General features: G+C 46.0%; 1 long non-coding RNA gene across 1 annotated transcript; it reads right to left on the bottom strand.

The window, feature by feature from the left end:
- Positions 1-1,216: 1,216 nt before the first annotated feature.
- Positions 1,217-15,563, bottom strand: LOC122457500. Its single transcript, XR_006277059.1, has 3 exons — positions 15,553-15,563; positions 6,702-6,706; positions 1,217-1,476 (listed from the first exon to the last, which is right to left on the bottom strand). It is a non-coding gene; the product is annotated as an uncharacterized LOC122457500 (long non-coding RNA).
- Positions 15,564-18,011: the final 2,448 nt, after the last annotated feature.

Raw genomic sequence — 18,011 nt, 5'->3', positions numbered from 1 at the left:
ATAGTCAAATAATTTTGATCAGATTCTCTCTCCGCCTGCTGCCTGCAGTAGTCCCTTATAGACCATTTCTGTGGGAAAAGGGCCCATTTTCCCTCAGAATAGCTGTAAAGGCTTCTGGGGACAGAAGCATAGTAGTGGTAGTAGCCACTCTACGTGACCCCCTTGGATAATTTAATTACCGAGCTTCCATCCAATGTGACTGCACAGAGTTGCACATACAGTTACATTTATATAACTGGGTTGTATCATTAAACAAAAGCTTCCATCTTGTAACACCACAACTGTTACCTTTTACGATTTCCACAACTCCCAAATGTTTACTTTCCTGCAAACCCAGTATTAGCTTTTGCAAAAATTGATATTTGTAACTTTTCACTCACTTCTTTAAATCACTTACTCCTATATTTAGTTCTTTAAGGTAGTGCAATTTGTTTGTAACAACTTAGCCACCAACTACAATTATTGCCACACAGCTGCCTTAACCTGTGCTGTCTTTACCTTGAGACTGTTCAAAGAGGCAGTAAAACACATTTGTCTCCATGGATGCCCATGGATCTTTTACTCCAAAAATTCCAGTGGAATACAGCAGATCTCCCTCATACTTTGTCCAAAATAACCAAAAACATCTCACATAAGTATCCAAAGTACCCTCCATTAAAACTTCAGAAAAACAAAAGTGTGTGGAAAGGCAAGGGGAGAGGTGGAAAGAAACCAATTAAGCCTGTCAGGTCAGTTTAAAGTATAGGCTACCAGCAGCAAATTAAGTAAACCGAGAAAAAGAAGAAAAGGACATAGCTAGCTCTGAGCCAAGAGTAGGCTTCCTGGGTTGAAACAGTTGGGAACCATTATCTCCAGGTTCTCATTCTGGCTCTGGGAGAAGAGTGGGGGTTGTTACCTGCTCCTGCCATTTTGTACTTTGAAACTTTTTTTTTTTTCCTCTCCACTCCCCCAGGACCAAGTCCCAGCTCTAGTCTCTAAAGGTAGTCTGTTAACTCTGCTTTTGACTATAAACCCTGTTGTGCCAAATCTTAAACTACCCCTAACTAATTAACAACCCTTCAGCAGCCCTTGCTGAAGCAGCACCAAACTTGAAAGATTCCTGGCAGCGTCCCATAATGCTGCCCTTACTTCAAACCTCTCACAAGCAGACTGAAGTGCCTCCTTTCCCTGGAAGGCATTCAGGCCCTATGGGCAGGGACCTTCTTCCACTACCTATATACCAAGGAGGGTGGGCTCCTCAGCCACCCCCCATCCCTCTGGGTGCCCTAATACTGCCTCCTTTTCCTTTTTCATCTCATCCCAGGTTGACCCCTGCACCTGGTATGGGTCCCAGTTCTTCCTTATCCATTTATCCAAAAAATCCTTTACCCTAGCTTGCCAGAACCCGCAACTACCATCACGAGAGTTCACGATACCCCCTCCAAGCAGCTGCGCGGACTGTTGGGGAGGGGGACTTACAGGATGCCACTCACCTGTCTGATGTGATGCATCCAAGATGTTAGGGGGCTTATTCCTTCACCCACTTACTTCCTTGGTCCTTTTCGCATGAATAGAGAGCAACAATACCCAAAGTCCAAAGATACAAACAATTTGATATTTATTGGGGTGAACTTCCAGCAAGCATGATTCCATTCCTTAGTGTCCCCTTTCCCAGCTCTGACACCACAGAGCCTTACACCTGTGTCCTGTTCCCATTCCTGCCCTTAGCCAAACATGATTCCAATTTCCCCCACACCCACCCCCTGATTGACTGCAGACTATATAGTAAAACTTGAGTTCAGCTTAGCTATACCTTAACCAATCATTTTCCTGAAATTTAACTAACCAATCCTAACATATTGTAACATGATTATTTAACCAATTATATCCCACCACCTTAATTAGTTTACACCCAGCAAAATTAATTATACAGCAGACAAGCAATCACAGAACCAGACAGAGATTATACAGACAAACAATGGGGAAATGGGGACTACAGTGATAGAACAAACACAGAAATGAGGAAAAGCAGTACTTGTGGCACCTTAGAGACTAACACATTTATTAGAGCATAAGCTTTCGTGAGCTACAGCTCACTTCATCGGATGCATTTGGTGGAAAAAACACGAAAGCTTATGCTCTAATAAATGTGTTAGTCTCTAAGGTGCCACAAGTACTGCTTTTCTTTTTGCGAATACAGACTAACAAGGCTGCTACTCTGAAACAGAAATGAGGATTTCACATCCCAGCTATTGATAAGTGAGTTCTTGCCAGACAGGATGCTATCAAACTAAGTTTCCTTTTACATTTTCTAGGCACTTCCCTTTCTCTGGAGGTGACAGGAATACAATCCTGTCCTAACAGCCCAATAGCACCTTCTTTCAATGTGACTAATTTGGAATGTGAGGAGGTGACCGGTCACTTCCCAGCTTATCGCTGCTTAGCCAAAAGCCTTGGCCTAAGAACAGGGCCTCAGACTGTCACAGGAAGAGAAGGCCCTTACACCGGCAGACAGTGATTTTGATTCTTTCTTTTATACCTCTAACGAGCCAAGTGATAAGAATACACCTAAGTTCTTTACAGACAGGCCTGACTACCTATATCCTAACACCTTTCCCCCACGCAGCTAAGGGCAGGAATTGAACGTGGGTCTCCCACAGCCCAGGTGACCTTTCTAACCACTGAGCTAAAAGCTATAAGATGGGTCGTGGCTTCTCCTCTGTCCACTTTTCAGAAATCTAAGTACAGTAGAACCCCATTTATCCAACCCTCCATTATCTGTAGGGCCCTACCAAATTCACAGTCCATTTTGGTCAATTTCATGGTCATAGGATTTAAAAAATCATAAATTTCATGATTTCAGCTATTTAAATATGAAATTTAATGGTGTTGTAATTATAGGGGTCCTGACCCAAAAAGGAGTTGTGGGGCAGTCTCAAGGTTATTGTAGGGGGGTTGAGGTAATGCTACCCTTCTGGTTGCTGCCTTTGGAGCTGTGCGGCTGGAGAGTGGTGGCTGCGGGCTGGGAGTCCAGCTCAGAAGGCAGAGCCGTCACCAGCAGCAGCGCAGATATAGGGATGGCATGGTATGGTAGTATTGCCACCCTTGCTTCTGCGCTGCTGCCTGCAGAGCTGGGCCCTCGGTCAGCAGCCGCCGCACTCCGGCCGCTCAGCTCGGGGGCAGCACAGAAGTAGGTGTGGAAATACCGTGACCTCCCCTACGGCTACCTTTTGGGTCAGGAACCCCATTTGAGAAAGTGTGAGACTGCACTTATTACAAATAATTAGGGCCCTAACAAATTCACGGCCATGAAATACGTGTCACGGACTGTGAAATCTGGTCTCCCCCATGAAATCTGATAGTATAGGGTAAAAGCATACAAAAGACCAGATTAGTTAGGGCCCTAATTATTTGCCTCTCGTTATTAACTGAATAACCAGCGCACAGAAGTCCAGAAGAAGGCAGTCCCTCCTGTGACTGCTAGATGGCACTGCAGCCTCACACTTTCCCTTTATCTGGATAATCAGAATTTTTGACTATCCAATCTGGCCCCAGTCCCAATTAGATCAGATAAATGGGGTTCTGCTATATATCACATCAATGGTTTACCTTTGTCAACCAAATTCGTAATCCTGAAAAAAGATATTAAGCTAGTTTGACAGGATTTGGTTGTTTTTTTTTTCCCTCCTCTGTCCATTTTATGTGGAGGGAGGCAGGCACCTAACTCATTCTCACAAGAAACGATGTAGGCACCTAAGCTGCTGGACTCCTGGACAGGAGTTTGCATTTGGGGATTGCTAAGCAGACGTAGGTGTCTATCTCCATGGGGGCGCAGGGCTTAGCACACCCCCTCCTGCTTGCTGGCATCTTTCCAAGGGAAGCAGTGGGGGCAAAAGATCTATCTGGTTTTAAGATTCTACTTGATAAGTTTATGGAGGAGATGGTATGATGGGATAATGGGATTTTGGTAAGTAATTGATCTTTAAATATTCAGGGTAAATAGGACTAATCCCCTGAGATGGGATATTAGATGGATGGGATCTGAGTTACCCAGGAAAGAATTTTCTGTAGTATCTGGCTGGTCAATCTTGCTCATATGCTCAGGGTTTAGCTGATCGCCAGATTTGGGGTCGGGAAGGAATTTTCCTCCAGGGCAGATTGGAGAGGCCCTGGAGGTTTTTCGCCTTCCTCTGTAGCATGGGGCACGGGTCATGTGAGGGAGGATTCTCTGCTCCTTGAAGTCTTTAAACCACAATTTGAGGACTTCAATAGCTCAGACATAGGTGAGGTTTTTTGTCGGAGTGGGTGGGTGAGATTCTGTGGCCTGCGCTGTGCAGGAGGTCGGACTAGATGATCAGAATGGTCCCTTCTGACCTTAGTATCTATGAATCTTTCATTGGCTACCTTAGGTGGCTCCCCAACTCGCATGCTGGCTTCTGTGGATCACATTCTAAAGCACCTATTCACTGTATCAAAAACCTGGTTGCCAACTCAGGCTTTGTGGATTACAGTGGTGTGCTGGTGATTTGCTAGGTACCTAAAAGTTAGGCACTGAGACACTGAGCCTTGCGGCTCCTATGTCCTTTTGTGGAGTTGGGCCAGGACTACTCATTTGCAAGTACAAAAAAGCAGGCTCATTGGTGGGTACAGAGTGCACCTGCAACATGGAGGACAGGCTTCAGCCCATCTGAATACATACCCCTTAGATATCTGAAAGGGCAATACTGTCCTCACAATGAACATTCACAAAAACGTAAACCAGTGTCTAAACCTGACTGTACTCCCCTGCTCAAAGTCCAGAAAACTTGTGGGACAAGTGACCCACAGATTTTGTCAGGATTTGAAAGCCTAGCAGCTGAGCCCAGTATTCATGATTATGCTACTGAGAACAGCATCACTTGCAAGCAAACCTAGGCCAGATATGTTCCATTTGGCAGCTTAAAAATAGAAGCAGCCAGCCAAACTCACTGTGAAGGAAATATGGGAGTCTCAGGAAGTTAGTGCAGATCCTCATGTTATAAATTACAGATTTGAAGATTATTCTGATCACCTAGGAAATGTTACACAGAGAACTACACCATAAGCAATTCAATGCATCAGCTTACCACTTGGAGGGTTGAAGAGGACTTTTCTGCTCCCCATCCGAAACCCTCATGTACCCAATCAGGGGCATTATGTGGATTTAACCTTCACCTGAAGCTTTGGGTACTGGCTATTGCCAAGGCAGAATAGCAGACCAGGGAAACTCAATCCTGCTATCCTTAGCCAAAGAAAACTTCCCCCGACTTTGACAGGTTTCAGAGTAGCAGCCGTGTTAGACTGTATTCGCAAAAAGAAAAGGAGTACTTGTGGCACCTTAGAGACTAAAATTTATTTGAGCATAAGCTTTTGTGAGCTACAGCATCCGATGAAGTGAGCTGTAGCTCACGAAAGCTTATGCTCAAATAAATTTATTAGTCTCTAAGGTGCCACAAGTACTCCTTTTCTTTTTTCCCCTGACTTTGATGAGAGTTGCTTGAATAAGCACAGCAGAAGAACTCTGTGGAGCTCGAAAGCTTGTCTCTATCACCATCAGAAGCTGGTCCAATAAAAGATATTCCTGTCTCTCTAATAGCCGGAGACTGACATGGTACAATGCTGCCAGCAGGAGATGGTTTGTCTGGGGGGACTTCCTAACTAGCTGCCTTGGTTTGATGCCTAACTCCAGAAAAGGGTTTGCTGCTGAGGGACGCAAATGAAAGGAGGTGCCTGTCTCTGGCCCAGCAGCTGCTTAGACACCTGTGCCCCCCACTTCTCCTTAGCATCTCCCATGAGCTAGCCTAGGCAGCTCCCTGCTCAACATGCTGGCTCCCGAACAGCTCTTCTGTAGGCACCTCTCTCTCCCGCTGCATTGTATAAGGAACCTGGCCACCTACTGTGGGCCTGAGAATTGCACTGGGCAGCAGGGCACCTAGGGGATAGGCAGTGCAATACTGAACAGAACAATGCCTCGCTATCCTTTAGGCTCCAGACCTGCATCTTCACTGGCACTGCATCCCCCATGTGCGTCACGAGGATTACTGGGGGAACTCCTAGATGCCTTTATGCTGCAGTGAGATGACCTTGAGGATGGATCTAGACCAGGGGTCTCAAACTCCCAGCCTGTGGGACATCTGCGGCCCAAGAACTGCCCCAATGTGACCCGAGGGGCTCCAGCAATTTTGGGGCCGGGTCTCTCCCTTGGCCCTGCCTACTGCCCCCGGGCACTCCCCCCCACACCTCCCAATGGCAATGTACAATGGCCCGGGGCTCCGCCCACCACTGGCAGCGCACCAGAGCTGACCGGCTTCTGCCTGCTCGCTCCACATGGCTGCCAGCCCCTCCCTGCAGCCCTGGGGTGGAGTGGAGCTGTGTCTCCGTGCGCTACCCCCGCCCCGAGTGCCCCTGTGGCCAATTGGAAGCTGCGGGGTAGTGCCTGGGGGCAGTAGAGAGTGTGGGGGCTCCCCAGCCTGCCCCGCCTTGGAGCCCTAGGTAAGCACTGCATCTCCCCATCCCCTTCCAGAGCCTGCACCCCCACCCCCTCTCCACAGCCTGTATCCCCTCCCCACACACCCCGGCCCCAAAACTCCCTCCCAGAGCCTACAACCCCAACCCCTTCTCCTGCATCCCTGCCCCAGCCCAGAGCCTGCAGCCTGCACCCAAACTCCATCCCAGAGCCTGCACCCTCAGACCCCCTCCCCCACCCAATCTCCCTCCCAAAGCCCAACCTCTCACCCCTTCTGCACCCAAACTCCCTCCGAGAGCCTTAGGCAAGTGGGGAGGTGGGTGGTGTTTTGGGCAGGCAGGTTCTGGGTGGCATGAGTGACATTATTGGCCTGCTGGGAGGATTTGAGGATTGGCACTGGCCCTCAGGTAAATTGAGTTTAAGACCCCGATCTAGACTGTTCTCAGTGGTAGCAGATGACAGAATGAGGAGTAATGGTCTCAAGTTGCAGTGGGGGAGGTTTAGGTTGGATATTAGGAAAAACTTTTTCACTAGGAGGGTGGTGAAACACTGGAATGGGTTACCTAGGGAGGTGGTGGAATCTGTATCCTTAGAGGTTTTTAAGGTCAGACTTGACAAAACCCTGGCTGGGATGATTTAGTTGGGGATTGATCCTGCTTTGAGCAGGGGGTTGGACTAGATGACCTCCTGAGGTCCCTTCCAACCCTGATATTCTACGATTCTATGACCTGCTCTAGGATTTGTTTTACAGTGTGTTGTGGGAGAACTTATCTGTCCTTCTGGGCACAAGGGGGAATTGAGGGAAGGTGTGATGTTTGGGGGACACCCAGACTGGAAAGGGATTCTGTAACTTTGGGGTGCCTTGGAGCTATGTGGCTCTGGCTCAGAGCCCTGATACCAGTAGCCAGCCCACAAGCACAGGTTTCACCCTGGCTCTCACCAGCCTAGTTACTCCTGTCAGGGTGACCCCAACAGCCCTTTCAGACCCAAGTCTTCCTAAATCTGTCCTCCCTGAGCTCTGAACAGCCAGACACCCGGCCCAGTCCCCTCTGGTTCATCACCCAGAAGCTGTGAAACCTGTCCCCAGTTCTCAGCTCACTGCAGCACACACCTTCTCCTTAGGCTGCCACCTTGATGTGGTGGAGAAATTTTCATATACGTAAGACCTTAAGAGCGATGCCTTCTGGAGTCCTGTACTCCTGGTAGGGTCCCCCATGGTGGTAAGGTCAAGGGCAAGGTACCAGACAAAGTGCAGCCCAACACAACATAACTCAGTATAAGGGATAGTGCTTGGGGTGTGCTATAGACCACCGGGATCTAATTTGGATATGGATAGAGCCCTCTTTAATGTTTTTAATAAAGTAAATACTAATAGAAACTGTGTGATCATGGGAGACTAACTTCCCAGATATAGACTGGAGGACGAGTGCAAGTAATAATAATAGGGCTCAGATTTTCTTAGATGCGATAGCTGATGGATGGATTCCTTCATCAAGTAGTTGCTGAACTGACTAGAGGGGATGCCATTTTAGATTTGGTTTTGGTGAGTAGTGAGGACCTCACAGAAGAAATGGTTGTAAGGGATAATCTTGGTTCAAGTGATCATGAACTAATTCAGTTCAAACTGAACGGAAGGATTAACAAAAAAATCTGCAACTAGGGTTTTTGATTTCAAAAGGGCTGACTTTCAAAAATTAAGAAATTAGTTAGGGATGTGGATTGGACTGAAGAATTTATGGCTCTAAAGGTAGAGGCGGCCTGGGATTACTTTAAATCAAAGCTGCAGAAGCTATCGGAAGCCTGTATCCCAAGAAAGGGGAAAAAATTCATAGGCAGGAGTTGTAGACCAAGCTGGATGAACCAATGTGCAAAGCATGACCTTGTGATCACAATCTTCAGACAAAGCAACAAGTACAAAACAACTTGGCAACACTCCCACTCAAAACAGTGGCACCTCCTAGACTATGCCAATGTAAGAATACAGGGTCACAGAGATGTCCAAATCACCCATGTCATGAGAGGAGCTGATGACTGCTGGACTGACCACCACCTGGTGAGGTCCGTCATATCCATCAGAATTGCACCGCAACACAGAAAGCAATACAGATCACACAGATGGCAACACATCCAAATATTTCAATCCTCGGTGCACCAAGAGAACGTTCAAACACTCCCAAGTGAAAAACTGGCCATATGCACACCTGGAAATGACAACACAAGTGTCAAAGAAATCTGTGAAGCCCTAAAACAGACCATCCACGTGGTTTATGAGGAACCCATTGGCCTTGCTACCTGCTGCCATCAGGACTGTTTGACAACAACAACAACATTATTGAGATTACAGCCCTTTTGGACCAGAAGAGAAAAAGCTTTGTGACTGGCAAAACCAACCACTATCCAGTCAGAAGCAGAGCCCTTTCCAATTACCTAAAAGCTGAAGTTCAAAGAAGGCTCTGAGAAATCAAAAACAAATGGTGGGACAAAGTAAAAGAAATCCAAACATTCGCTGACAGACATGATATGTGGAGGTTTTTTTGACAGACAAAGACCCTGTATGGCAGGGGACTCAAACTCCCAGCCCATGGGCCATCTGCGGCCCGAGACATCCCCAATGTGGCCCATGGGCTCCAGCAATTTTGGGTCTGGGTCTCCCCCTTGGCCCCGCCTGCCACCCCCGGGTGCTCCCTCCCCCCCACGTGTCCGCCACCAGCAACGCAGCAGAGCTGACCGGCTTCCGCCTGCTCGCTCTAGGTGGCTGCCGGCCCCTCCCTGCAGCCCCGGGGTTGGGTGGAGCTGTGCCTCTGTGCGCTGCTCCTGCACTGAGCACCCCTGAGGCCAATGGGAAGCTGCAGGGGAGGTGTCTGGGGGCAGCAGCATGTGGAGGTCCCCTGGCCCACCCCGCCTTGGAGCCCCAGGTAAGCGCCGCACCTCCACATCCCCTCCCCACATACCCCCTCCACCCCAGACTCTCTCCCAGAGCCTGCCCCTGCCCCTTCCCACAGCCCCCAAACTCCCTCCCAGAGTTTGCACCCCCTCCCCACATTCTTCCAGCCCCCAAACTCCACCCAGAGCCTGCACCCCAATCCCCTACCCCAGACCTCCTCCCCCACCCAAACTCCCTCCCAGAGCCTTAGCCAGCTGGGGGGTGGAGTTTTGGGGGGGAGAGTTTTGAGGGCATAAGTGACATTACTGGCCCGCTGGGAGGATTATAGGACTGGCACTGGTCCTAAGGTAAAATGAGTTTGAGACCCCTGCTGTATGGACTAAGCTCATGTGGCCTCACACCTCTGAGCTCTGAAGATGCTTCTTAAAGATAACTAATCCACCGAAGAGCACCATGGAAGGAACATGACCAGGGTCGGATTAAGACCTTTATAGGCCCTAAGCACTGAAAAGATCATGGTGCCCCCCCATATGCAATTCAAAATAAAAATACTATACTGTAACAAAGTTTTATTTTTTGAAATGACAAAACTTACATTATGCTGAAATTAAAATAGCTTCTTTCTAGATTTTCTGATTGCAAACATTCTGGATAAATTCATCAAAGCTGACTTGACGAAGCAGGTCTGCTTCCATACACAATAGGGAAAGTGAATCAAGTCTGTCCTGACACATTGTTGTTCCCTGAGGGTTTTTTATTCTTTTCAGCTGAGAAAAAGAGCGTTCTGCGGAGCAGTTAGTAATCAATGTTAGAAAAATATGTAGTGCGATCTCTACATTTGGAAATATACATTGTATTCCCTCTTTCAGTATTTTGTCATGAAGATCAATGTGACTGAATTTCATTTTTTCCCGCTTCATTAAACTTTGCGCACATATAACAGTGGAACTGCCGTACTTCTCCACAGAGATTCATGTTCAAGTCAACAGGGTATGAGTCAACTTGCTTTTGGGAACCTTGTGAATATTGTTCGTCAGATAAGTCCATGTTGTTTAGAAAAGAAAATCTACTTGATACTTTGTACACTTCACCTCTCCTCTTCATATGAGCTTCAAGTGAATCAATTATAGCATAGTAAGTAGATATGCAAAATTTTGTCTCTAGGATTCAATGCTATCATTTGCTTGTTTTTTCCTGATTTGCTTGCGGGACTGGGCTTCTTTGTAGTTAGAATCAGGCAAGATCTCTTTTGATATGTCTTCAAATCTTTCGAAATCATTCCTCAAAGCGTGTAAGTGGTCTGGTAATGATTGACAGAGGTCTGCACATGTTTTCAAATCCAATTCTTTTTCTTGGAGAGCTTGTGTGGTAAAAGTGTTGTAAAATTTCATTCCACTTGGTCAACATGAATACAAACTCTAGTTCTTGCATCTTGTTTGCAATGTTTTCTGCCTCTCATATAGTTTCTCCTTTTGTGATTGGTCTTCCGCTATACTTTCTAATGCATCCATAATCTTTGAATATGACTCCAGAATTGCACTTTTTGCCACCGCATGTGCCTCCCAGAGAGTATTAGAAAGATTTCAACACACGATCATTGCCCAAATATGTTTTAAGAACTGCCCAACCGTGTGTTGAGGCAGAGAAAAATGTATAAAGTAACTGGACTGTTGAGAAAAAACTTACTGCCACCTGACAACAATCAACAGCACTGCGGCCAACAAGATTGAGAGAGTGTGCAGCACATGGTATTAATATGGCATATTTGTTCTGTTCTAAGAGCTTCTTCTGCATTCCTTGATATGTTGACATGTTGGCAGAGTTGTCATAAGATTGACCTCTGTACTTTGAGAAATCTATTTTGCAAACTTGGCACAGATAATGCAGTACTTGATTTGCCATTTCTTCACCAGTGTGGCTTTTCAAATTGAGGAATGTTATAAATCATTCAACTGGTTTTCCATCTGTGGGAGACACGTATCTTAGTACAATACTCAACTGATCAATATGTGAAAGATCAGGTGTAGAGTTGACAGATAAACTGAAGTACCCAGTAGTACTTATTTCATCCACAATAGCTGAACAAACTTGGTGACTCATTAGACCAATGAGTTCATCACATATTGTCTTGGATAAGTATGATGGGTTACCTTTGCCAGCATACCCATATTTTGAGATATGGCCTACTAAAAATGGGTCAAACTGAGCCACAAGCTCCAACAATCCCAAGAAATTTCCATTCTGCAATGATCCAAATGTGTCATTTGATCCCCGGAAAGGCATACCATATTCAGCTAATGTTTGAACAACAGCTATAACACGCTGCAAGACATGTTGCCAGTATTCACGCTCCCCTTTAATTTGTTCTTCCAATTTTTGTGTCAATCCAAAGCCCTGTCTTTGATTTAAATATGTAAACATTGAATGTCTGAATAGTGCTATTTTCATGTTCAATTAAAACAGTATTCCACCAGTCACTAAATCCATCTGCAGCAAACCGGGATGTTGAAAATTTATATGCAAAAAGTTTGCAAACAAAACAGTACACAGACCCTGTTGATGCTGAATACAGTAGCCATTCTCGAGTGTATTGCTCACCATTCGCTTTCATGCCGAAAAATAATTTTTGTGGACAATATCTTGTTTGTTTGCCATTGGTAAAAGTCCAATGTGATTTCTCAAATGGCCCAGTGTGGTGTTGACAGTCATTTGGTCCACGATCTATCCAGTAAGCTACATAATCAGTACTGAAATCAACCCACATATCAGGACCTTTTCTCCTATTATTTACAGCATGAGCAGGTTCAGTCTCTGACACATTCACATCTTTAAAACAATGTCTCTTTTACCACCAGGCACAGGATGATCAGTTACAGTCTCTGACACAGCCACATGTTCTGGAATGCTGTTTGTTTCACCAATAGAAGAAGGGTCAGTCTCTGAAACACCTACAGGTTTTGGAACGATGTCTGTGCTACTGAGAGAAGATGTTGCTTCTGGTGGATTTGCTTTGAAAAATGTCAGCTTTGGAAGATTTTGGAAAATTTCACTAGTTTTTTGTTTCTTTTTTTCTGCCAGTTTATGTTTCTGTGCTCCACTCAGTTGGTTACGTTTCATCCTGCCCCTTATCTCAGTTATCGGAACTAAAAAAAAAACAAATCAAATTACACAATATACACTATTTTTATATAAGAAAAAACAAATCAAGTACATTTAACTCAGAAGAATATATCAATAATAAAACAAATTTATTGCAATACGTGACAGGATCTGATTTCCTCGCATTATTTCGATCTACGTTAGTAAGATGCCCCCCTGGTTTAGATGGGGATAAATAATAAAAAGAGAACAGAAAAATGGGGGAAGAGTGTGAAGTGGAGTGTAAGGAAGTCTAACAAAGTTCTGATTTTTCCCCATGATGACTACTTCAATGCTTTTTTTGAAATATCAAATTTAAAAAAAAACCTTTTTTTTGGTGCCCCCTGTTTTGCTGGTGCCCTAAGCACGTGCTTAGTCTGCCTATTGGGTAATCCAGCCCTGAACATGACCAAAAGCTTCTAAATCAAGAATCATATGTGACTGATGACACCAGTGATTCCATCCCTCAGCACCCAATTTGGGAATCTCTTGCCAACCCACCAACACCTGAGGAGGTCTTCAAAGCAATTAAACAAATGAAGAACAATAAAGCACCATGTCCTGATGGCATACCAGCTGAAGTACTTGAAGTGGGGGGAGAAACACTGACTAACCAGCTTCACTTGCTGCTCCTCAAAATGTGATGCACCGAAGAAATCCCTGGTGACTTACGTAACGCTAACATTGTCACCATTTTCAAAGAGGGAGACAGGGCTGACTGTGGCAACTGTCAAGGCATTGCCCTCTCCATCGCTGGGAAGATTCTTGCTAGAATCTTACCGTATCACCTGCTCCCTCTTGCAGGGGAAGTACTTCCAGAGTCCCAGTGCGGCTTCAGACCATCACAAGGCACAACCAACACGATTTTCACAGCCAGGCAGATCCAGGAAAAATGTCAAGAACACCACCAGGAGCTGTATATGGCCTTTATTGATCTGACCAAAGCCTTCGACTCTGTCAACCGTGAGGCTCTGTGGAAAATCATGTCAAAGTTTGGCTGCACAAGCAAATTTATCACCATTATAAGACTCCTCCACGACCAGGTGACTGCATCCATTCTGTGCAGTGGCTCTACCTCTGAGCCCTTTTGTGATGGGCCGGACCCCCTGGGATGTCACCTGGTGTGCTGAGATGCCACAGAGTCAGACTGATCTGCCAGCCTGAGTCCCCTGTACTAGCCTTGCTGGGCTAGGCTCCCCAGCCTCTTCCAGCCAAGCACACAGGCAGGGCCACACCCAACTGCACAGAGAGAAGGCTAATCTTAAGGGGCTTGCCACAGCATCTAGATGTCCACCCCCCTTGGAGTACAAACCCAAAATTATATGAAATTTGCCTCTTCCCTCAATGCGGAGGAAGGTGTACACAACTTCTCGCCCCTTAGTTAGAAATCACACAAACTGGGTTATATTGTAAACCAGAAATAAATTTATTAACTATAACAGGTGTATTTTAAGTAGTTAAGGAGGTAGCGGACAGAACAAGGCAGATTACTAAGAAAATAAAACAGAGCCCAAAAACTAAACTTAATACACTAAAGAAACTGATTCCATGCAAGTTCTCACCCTAAATGTGGTTCTAAAAATCATCTTCACAGGCCAGAGGCCCTTCCAGCCTGGGTTCAGTTCTTTCCTGCAGTTCAGTCTTAGATATTTTCAGCAGTCATCTTGGGTGGGGTTGCAGGGGAGAACTCATGACCAGGATTACCTCACTCCCCACCCTTAAAATAGGATTTGCATAACATGGGAGTCCTTTGTTTCCCTAGTTTGACCCCCCCTTCCCTTACAGTGAAAAGTTACAAGAAGTCCCAGGTAATGTTTTAGAATCAGGTGACCAGACCACCGGATGCTGTAGGGCCCCTGTAGCCATTCTTCACAAGCTGACCGTAACAAATCGCTGACTCACCGGCACAGCGCCTCCTGATGGTTGTCTGGGAATTAACTCTGTCCTAGCTGTGGAGTGCCCTCTGCAGTTGGTGTCCCGCCCCTTGTTCTGCTCTTCGGTGCTGTCTGGGACCCGTGTTGCTCCCTGGCTTGCGGCATCCTCTTCTGGACACAGCTGTGCTGTTCTCCCCCATTCCGGGGTGTATCAGCAGTGCTCAGTCTGCACCTGCCTTCGTGGCCAACTGCAGCCCCAAAATCTAGCCCTTTGCCTCAGTGGCAAGCCAGTCTGTATTGGGCCACGCTCTTCCATGGCCAAGTGCAGCGTAATGGGGGAGGGAGGGACCCACCCAGGCCCGGCCACTACTCTGGGTCCTGGCCCAGGGACCCTCTGGCAGCAGCCATGTCCCGCCCTCCTTCTCTCCCCTCTACTGTTTGCGCTCCCTGGGCCACTTCCCTTTGGCCCTAGCACCTTCTCAGCCCTTTCCTTCAGGGGCCTCAGCCTAGCAGGTATCAGGCTGGAGCTTTCCCTCTCCTCCCCTGAGCCTGCCCAGGGCTGCTCTATCTAAGGTGTCAGAGTAGCAGCCGTGTTAGTCTGTATTCGCAAAAAGAAAAGGAGTACTTGTGGCACCTTAGAGACTAACAAATTTATTAGAGCATAAGCTTTCGTGAGCTACAGCTGTACTCACGAAAGCTTATGCTCTAATAAATTTGTTAGTCTCTAAGGTGCCACAAGTACTCCTTTTCTTCTATCTAAGGTGCTATCCCTGGGAGCCAGTCCTCCTCCCTTGGTTGTCAGGGAGAGACTCCTGTCTCCTCTGCTTTGCAGCCTTTATATAGAGCCCAGCCTGGCCCTGACTGGCTGCTTCTGAGCCTTCTCTGATTGGCTGGGTTCTGCACAGTCGCTCCAAGGGCTGCTATTAACCCTTTATCTGCCAAAGTGGGGCAACTGCCCCGCTACACTGACCCACAGGTTCACAGGAAGACTAAGCTCTTTTACAGTCCATTGTCTCTTGTTGATGGGCCATCAGCACTGTCGGCCTTTTTCATTGTTGTACCTGAAGTGTTAGCAAGGGGCATCAACCAAAGTAGCATAGTTGAAATACAGATACATAGTCAATATTTCTAATTTCAGATACAGAAATGATAGAGGCATACAAATATGATAATCACATTCATTAAATCATAACCTTTCCAATGATATCTCACATGAGCCAGCGAATGCATCTGATGAAGTGAGCTGTAGTTCACGAAAGCTTATGCTCAAATAAATTTGTTAATCTCTAAGGTGCCACAAGTACTCCTTTTCTTTTTTGCGAATACAGACTAACACAGCTGCTACTCTGAAACCTTATATAAAGTATATCTCAGTTGTAATATTCATATCCTAAGCATATTTTCATAAATATGGAATGATACATCACACTTGTGTCATCCGAACTGGTGTAAAACAAGAATGTATACTGGCACCCACCCTTTTCTCCATTTACTTAGCAGCCATGAAAACATTAACCCAAGACCATCTACCACAGGGCATTGGCATCCAATATTGGATTGACGGCAACCTCTTCAACCTTTCTCATCTCCGTGCCAGAACTAAAATAATAGCAGCAACAATAACTCGAACTCCAGTATGCAGATGATTGTGCTGTAGTTGCACACTCAAAGGAGGATCTTCAAACAGCCCTTAATTGCTTCTCTGAAGCTTACAAAAGCCTAGGGTTAACTCTGAATATTGGCAAAACAAAAGTTCTCCACCAGCCATTCCTCATTCAATCATCAGAGCTAGCGAGGAAGATATACATCAACAAAGAAGAACTGGAAAATGTAGAATACTTTGCCTACCTTGGCATCCATCTCTCATGGAGGGCAGACATAGACGTTAAGATTCAGCACGAAATTTGCTGTGCCAGCCTTGCCTTTGGCAGACTGTCTCACCAGGTGTTCAACAATCACAACATCAGAACACATAGTAGACTTTTAGTTTATAAAACAGTGGTAATCCCAACTCCCCTCTATGGTTGTGAGACTTGGGTGACCTACAGAAAACATCTGAAAAACCTGGAACGCCAGCACCAACACTGTCTCTGAAAGATCCTCAACATAAAGAGGAAGGATCATCGCACTAATGTCAGTGTCCTCACAGAGGCCAACATCTTCAGTGTTGAGGCCCTGATTATCCAGCACCAGCTGAGGTGGAGCGGGCACTGTGTGTGCATATCTGATATATGCTTACCAAAACAACTGCTGTACGCCCAACTCACCAAGGGAGAAAGGAAATGGGGAGGCCAAAAGAAACGCTTTAAAGACACCCTTAAGATAAACATCAAGAGATGTAGTATTGGGAGACAGCAGTCCAGGAGAGGATAACTGGCCAAGACTTGTCAGGGAGGGAACATCCACTTCTGAGGAAAATCACCTTGCCCTGGTCACAGAAAAACTTCAGAAAAGAAAGGAAAGACAACTGTCATGCAGCAATCATGGCACAACCTTGTCTTCCAACACCACCTGCAACATGTGCTAACAAGTCTGTGGCTCAAGGATCGGACTCCTCAGTCACCAAAGGACCCATGAAAAATAAAACCTGTGAAAGAGAACATCCTCAACCTCGAGGGATTGCCAACAACACAGCACACACCATTTGCACAACAGAGACCTGCTTGGGGTAAAAATAAACAAAAAATGTATTTACTAGAAAAGCCCCAGATTCAAGGATAAAATAGTGAGGGAAAGCTACCCAGACAAGTTACACAGAAGAGAAAAAGATGTAACCTCAATTCCGTACATTCAGCAAGGTCCTGCAAGCCAGGGTTGCACTGAACCTCCCTGCAAACAAAGGGCCTGGCAGATGGCATGAAGAGGGACAGAGACAGCTGGAGAAAATGGAGAAAGGCCCAGGAGTCCCAGGAGAAAAAGGAGAGGGAGATGCACCAGGACATAATGGGGCTTCTCAGGCAGCAAACGCAGATGCTGCAGACTCTAGTTGACCTACAGGTCCAACAGTCACGGATTCGCCATCTTTTGCAGTCCTCGGAGAACTTTATGGGGGCAGCTCCCTACACTCCCCAACATTCACTGGGACATCATGGATTGCATCCTTACCCTGTCCCTCTACCCTGGGGGACAGCCACAGCTTCACCTACACTGACCTGTTAGAGCCATGGTTGGTGTCTGTGTAGCCAAAATACAGAGATATGTTATTTTGTTATTAGCTGCCTTTCTCATTTTAAAGTTTTGTTCCATTAAATTATGTTAGAAATTAGTATTGTATTGTCCTTCGTTATTTGCACATTGAGTTCTTTTGCACTGTTGTCTCACTCAATAAAGTACTATTGTTTGAAAATAAACCCATCTTTATTAGTTCCTCATACATATTGCAGAATGTATAGTGGTACTCAAAACACCCAGTACAAGTAAATGTACTGCACCACAGAACTCACATGATCAACAAAACACCCATTTATAGACTCAGATTTTAAAGCAAGAAGGAGCCATTGTGATCATCTAGTCTGACCTCCTGCACATTGCAGGCTCCAGAATCTCACCCATCCACCCCTGAAACAGACCCCTAACCTCTGGCTGTGTTACTGAAGTCCTCAAATCATGATTTAAAGATGTCAACTTACAGAGAATCCACCATTTACACAAG

Source organism: Dermochelys coriacea, chromosome 25 (assembly GCF_009764565.3).
Source record: "Dermochelys coriacea isolate rDerCor1 chromosome 25, rDerCor1.pri.v4, whole genome shotgun sequence".
Lineage (NCBI taxonomy): Eukaryota > Metazoa > Chordata > Testudines > Dermochelyidae > Dermochelys > Dermochelys coriacea.
This window is presented reverse-complemented; position numbering and strand designations above follow the sequence as displayed.